The sequence below is a fragment of the Toxorhynchites rutilus genome, chromosome 1 (assembly GCF_029784135.1).
Source record: "Toxorhynchites rutilus septentrionalis strain SRP chromosome 1, ASM2978413v1, whole genome shotgun sequence".
Classification (NCBI taxonomy): domain Eukaryota; kingdom Metazoa; phylum Arthropoda; class Insecta; order Diptera; family Culicidae; genus Toxorhynchites; species Toxorhynchites rutilus.
Genome location: NC_073744.1, coordinates 115,717,748 through 115,724,352, shown reverse-complemented (window position 1 = coordinate 115,724,352; position 6,605 = coordinate 115,717,748). Strand labels below are relative to the sequence as shown.

General features: G+C 40.0%; 1 pseudogene; it reads left to right on the top strand.

Annotated features, from left to right (window-relative positions):
• Window positions 1-3,681: 3,681 nt before the first annotated feature.
• LOC129763812 (U4 spliceosomal RNA) lies at window positions 3,682-3,854 on the top strand (annotated as a pseudogene).
• Window positions 3,855-6,605: the final 2,751 nt, after the last annotated feature.

Here is a 6,605-nt window from a genome sequence, read left to right as displayed (position 1 = left end):
AATGGTATGGTATAACATCAAACAAAATTGCCATTAAAAATTTGCTTTCATTAATATTCGTCATCCTTACCATGATCAACAATAGTAATGATCATCGGTGTAAACCCAGCAAGACTATCTAAATTTACTTCACATTCCAGCACAGTTTAAATTTATACCGGTAGACAAATATTAAGCTGTTTTTTCCTCGATACTTTTTTTTTCATTCTTGGTTTGCGCTTTTCACCGCACGAAAATCGTTTGGGAGTGTCGTGTCAGCCGCCAAGGTGTTATGTATTTCAATAAGAAACATCAGCCAATCGACACCCGCCAGTAAACTCTTCTCAGGTGAAGCTAAACAACCTTGAAGACAGGCAGGGGCTAAAAATAGGCGAAGGAAATTTGATTGCAGCACATTTTCGGAACGGATTTGGAACACCACACTTCACCACAGCCCTCGTGTGACACAAAGTAGCGGGTAAAACCACCAACTAAACACATACGCATTTACTGGTGGAAATGTGTGTTTCCCTGTGTAACGACAGGAAGAAGGTAAATAGCTCAGTCTGAAAATCGAAAATAGGTGATTAATTTATCTCGGAAGGGTGTTAAGAATACAGACTCAGAACAAAAATTAAACAGGTTGTTAGGAAGATTCGGAAAACTGCAAAATGACTAACGCGTAATTTTACTGTAGAGTAATGCGGGGCAAAGGTGCGCACCTAACTGTTGTTGTCCAATAACTCTTGAAATAAAAGCAAATAACATTCCGTTTGCTTACCAAATTGTAACTATATGTATTACCTTCGAAACGTAGTACAAGCATTTCTCGAGTTGTGTTTGTAATTGGACAAATACCTATTTTAATACAAAAAGACAAATGCGCACCTTTGCCCCATAGTGGGATAACTTATACCAAAAATCAAGGCTTTATCATCAGAAGCGGAAGAAGCATCATTACTGGAGAGTGTAGGCATGAGGGGGGTGTTCTATGGTTTTGTTATGGGTGAGGAGAGTGGATGTTATGATCGAACATACTACGTGGAAATTTTTGGGAGGGAGGAGACTGACAATATCCGAAAATGTCCAACATTTGAAACAGAATTCGTTTTTATTAATAAACTAGCTGACCCGGCGAACTTCGTCCCACCCACAATTGATATATTGATATAAATCATTTCGAACACTCAAGTTCCCCCAGAAATTATTGTTATGTACGTAACTTGATTTATTTGAAACTCATTGTTGAAAAAAACATCATTTATTTGAAGTTTATTGTGACATAAACATAAACGCTTTGCCTTGAAGCGCTGATGCTTCGTTGTACTGTTGTGGGGTTCGAAGAGACAGACGATGGTTCCTCATGAAACTAGAATCAAAATCTCCTACTGCCTGTTTGCAACTTGGTTGAATTCGTGCCGGAGGTTGTTGGCTTCCGCAAAATCAAAAGCCAGACGCCGTAAATCTTTGAGAGTCATACCATAGAAACCTTTGTCCAGTGCCCTGCAGTGGCCCCCCAGATCCTCAGACTGCTCACTCGTAAATACCTATCTGAACCGCCCTAGGTGCTCGCTGGCACATCCCAGCAGAAGTAGAAATGTCAATAAAAGAAGATTCGAATCTTAAATCACTGATATGAGCCTCTTCCTCAAAGCTGATTCAGAAATATCGAGGTCTGCCGCAATCCGACGCTTCAAGAATCCCTCCCAAAGCCTCTGTCGGGCCATTTGAGCATTTCTGGAGTGCATTTCATCAAATCAGTTTCCTTCTTGTGGATCCCGTTAAAAATGTGGTTGAAAACATTTTAGAATTTTTTTTTTCAGAGCAAAACTCTGGTGCGAACTTTCGCACCACAGCCACTGCGCACCTTTGCCCCGCAAGCAATGTTTGAACTAATCGAATTTTTAAAAAAAGCTCTTGAACTTTTTCACAAAAACGAATACGCACTATCATCTACTATAGAATGAAGGTTTCCTTGACAGTGTATTTAGTTTCGAACTTTCCAGTTATTTGAGGTAAGTAAATCGTCATCTCCAAAACTGAAAAAATTAGATCAAAACATCGCAAAACTTTTTTTACCTCATAACTTTTTGCCACTTTCATGAAAGGTATCTTTTTTCATATGTGTGAGCTGCTGGTGTAATAATGTATCAAACGACTACACTGTTGTCGAAATTTTATGCTCGTTTGCTTCAAAATGGCCAATGCGCACCCCCTAGAAAGGACTTATCGAAAATCCCATTATTTACCGAGCTAGAGCCAATTTAGTGATGCGGTATCTCACCTGGTGCGGCCATAACAATGAACTTCAAACGCGTTTTCTCGAAACTAGTTTTTTCAGACTGGTGTACACGGCGCACATATCAAGTTCTACTGAACCGATTCATGTCGAATTTATATGCATCTCTCTATCGCATGAACCTCTGAAAAATCATATTTTTCAAATTTTAATATTTTTAAAAAATCGGGAAACGTGAGAAAAAACATTTTAAACCGCATTTTGTTTTTCCAACGACCACCATTTTGTCAAAAAATATGTTATTGGCTTGTCCGAGGTTCATGCGATAGCGACATCTTTGCTGATTTAGAATCTGTTCGATTTTGACGTAGGACTACGTCTTTCATTTCTATACTGGGGTGTAAGTTCAAAGTATCGAAAACGAAAGCGTTACGCTGGAGAACGAGATTTCGATTGTTAATAGCTTCTAAACAACTGAACGAAATGGTATGATAAATATATGCTATATGATATAATATATGCTATGGATATAAATATATGTTATATGCTTGTTATTTTTTAACCAAAAACTTTTTTCAATAGCCCCAAAAATTGCTTTCAAAACAGGCTATTGAAATCACACCAATCGATATATAAGCGAGTGCCGCTCGGAAATCCACTCAGTTATGATTGTGCAACGATTGAGGTACGATCGCTGGAATGGATGGACTTTTGCCTAACACAGACTTCAAAACCATGGAGTCTGTGGAAATCGGCATTGCAAAATAAATTCACGCTGCGAGTACTAATGTACTCGTTTGCGTTCTTGCAAATTGAAATGTTTCCCTAACACAGACTTCAAAACCATGGAGCCTGTGGGAATCGGCATAGCAAATTAGACGCAAGCAGCGGGAACTTTTAAACTTGTTTGCGTTTTTGCAAATTGGAATGTTTCCCTAACACAGACTTTAAAACCATGAAGGCTAAGGAAATCGACATTGCAAAAAAACCGATGCAAGCTGCGAGTACTTTTGTACTCGCTTGCGTTTTTGCAAATTGGAATGTTTTCCTAACACAGATTTAAAAAACAAGGAGCCTGAGGAAATTGGCATTGCAAAATGGATGAGAACTACGGGTTCTTTTGTACTCGCTTGCATTTTTGCAAACCGGAATGTGTTTTCCCAATACAGATTCCAAAACCAAGAAGTTGGGAAAATCGGCATTGCAGATACATTCAAGTCGGCAATACTTATATACCCTCATGTATTTTTACACCCCGGAATTCGTTTTGCTAACACGGTTTACAAAAGCGGGTACAAATGCATGTTTGATGATTAGGCAAAATGTTGATAACTATTTGCTGCGATAACTACTTCCATAATGCATGAATTGACCTAAATTGGGATTTGTTTGCAATTGAATTCGTAAGTAGTTTCATTCATTCACTACTTTAATCAATAATTTAATCAATACACACAAAAGATAGCTTTGCGCAGTGGCGATATCGTACCCAATGAGGAACATCCGAGGTGAGATTACTGCTAATTGAAGAAATACAATTGATTACTAAGCCAACGGTAGTCCTACGTCAACCTTGCGGTTATATCATAGGTATAACCCATCCATAGTTTTTTCGTTTCAGATAACTAGAAGGGTTGGAATCGTATACGCTATGGCACAACTTTTTTGTGAACCCCCTCACTTCATCAGCTTGTAACCATTCTAGTTATGAATATTTTTTCTCCATGAAATTTTTGTTTTATTGTTAAGAGATAGATGAACAAATAATGGTATAATGGATAGTAAAAATACTTTTTGTTTTATTTTTACGGAGCTCGAAAATATTCATGTCTTTACACTAGAATACCCCCTTAAAAACAAAATTTGTCAAGCATGTTCTAGAATCGTAGAATTGTGCAATCGTCTTCTGATGAGTTTCAAATGACTCGATCAACGCAACATAAAACTAGAACTTTTTAATATAACATGTTGATTTATGTGTCAAGATCAACCGACGGGTCAAAACGGTTTCTCAGAACAGCTTGGCAACAGATACAACATCGGCAACTTGTTGATCCACTGCAGCCTTAGATTTGTGACAATTTATGTACATAATATTGCAGAACAGAACAATAAAATGATAATGACGTCAGGTTCAGTAATTTAATTGGAAGCATAGTAGTAATTAAATATCCGAGCGTTTCACAATCATGTGTTCCATCCATTTCAACCAGTTCTAGTTTCTAAGCGGGCCGACTTGTGACTCTACACACAACAGATGTACAATACTGCTGTTTAAATAATTTATCAATCAACTCAACCGCTTCGAATGGTTCTCGTATGTATCGAATGAGATTAGTTGTTGTTAGCTTGCTTTCTCGGCTCGAACGCATTGCCGCTGAACAAAACTGCTGCTATATGGCGGCGACAGAACAATGGTAGGTGGTTATACGCGGGTGGTAGATAGGGTAATCGTGAGATTTTACGATTCATCGTCGCTCCCTCGCTTTGTTCGCCACTTATTTTGTATCGGAATCAATATGGACTCTATGCATATGCCACATATCCACTGCGCGATATTGCCTCGGAGCTTTCGGAGTATGCTAGATTTCAAAACAATCCGAACGAGCACTAAAAATCAAATGATGAAATTGGAACCGATGATACAAACACACGCAACAGTTATTGACGATCGTCAGTGCCAAGAAGATGATAGCTGCACTAGTTCTGACCGGGAATTGACAGTGAATCGGCAATGTCGGTGTATTATGTCGGGGCTGAGTATGTAAAGTGGGTTTACAGCGTCCAACACCTTTTTGTTGACGTTACACTTAGATCGGACGTTGAACAACAGTCTGATTGCTGAACCGATATAATTTATTATGACCCAATCAATGAAAGGGGCGTTATTATTTGGCTAGACCGGGAATCAATGAAGGAATAACGCCTACTAGGCGAAAAAAATTAGGGTGAATTATATCTATGATATAACCGCAAGGTTAACGTGGGACTACCGTTGGCTTAGTAATCATTTGTTTGTATTGATTAAATTAACTCCACCTGCGAATGACGGATCCCAATAATAGCATGTCCGAATAAGAACCTGAAATTATTGAGAACCAGAGCAGTGGGTCCAAAGCCCCAGAAAAGGAGGGTGGTTGTAATAGCTGTTATCCATGGTTATTATGGAAAGAAAGTAATGGATAAACCCCTAAGCCAAGGTGTCACGCGACCCGTGCCGAGGGCTGAATGGTAGGGGGTCTAAACCCTGCCGTTAACGGAGCCTGTGGAGCACCAGGGCACCCTCCACAGTATCGTCTGCCCTTGCTGCATTAAGCCGGTCACTGATGCAGCGGACCTTCGTTACCGCGAGACTCGTGGGACTTCTATGAATAATCCAAAGGACAACAATAAAAAAAAACTTCGGATTCCGGCAGCCTCTCTCTATCGGAAAAAACCTCCATAGAGATCGACTCTATGAGTGTAGAAGAGGATGAGGTACTGAGCGACGCACCTGTGCATGTTCAGTCATGCTCCTCTTCCATCCCCAATACTCCGACTCGCTGTGAGTCGTTAGAAAATGATAGTGACGAATGTAGCGTCACTATAAAAACTGAACCTTAAGTTGTAGATTCAGCCGAGGTCCACTATCCGTGGAAAAAGAACCTCACCAAGGGTCAGAGAAGGAAGCTGAAGAACTTGGTCGCAGCTGGGACCCCTGCAAAGGAAGCTCGGCTGCAAGCACTGAGCCGGCATATCTCTAGGCCAACAAAAGGCCCCCGAGGATCGGAGCTACCTAGTAGTGATGAAATTCCTAAAAAATCGAAGCAAAATCTCTGCCCCCGTCAAAGAGCGGGGCTGAATGAGTAGAAAAAAGATGCATATAACATTCTTCAAAACAACACCACAAAAACCACTATCGAACCTGGAATCTCTTTCATAAAAGCCTTAGAGCAGATCAAAGTTGGAATTCTCCCGGAGAGCTATTTCAACACTGAACTGACTACAGCTCAACTAGATTCCATTCAGAATGCTCTACTCACTGCAATAGAACAACAAAGAAATGAATCGTTGAAACCCAAGCTGCTCATATAAGTCGGGTTATCTAATCCTGTCTTGTAAAGACCATCAAACTTCGGAATGTTTGAAGAAAGTGGTTTCCATGATAACCCTAGAAGATAACATAAAACTGGTTGCTCTAGACGCAAAAAATATTCCGCGACCAGAGATTATTCATGCCTTTTTTCCACAAAGTGCAACATATAGCGACGACAGACTCAAAAGCCTCATTGAGAGCCAAAACGAGAATCTCTCCACCGATAAATGGCGTATACTCAAGAGATCCAATCCCAATGAAATCCACGCGAGTGGACGCTCACAGTCGACGAAGCTTCAATGCGTCAACTTT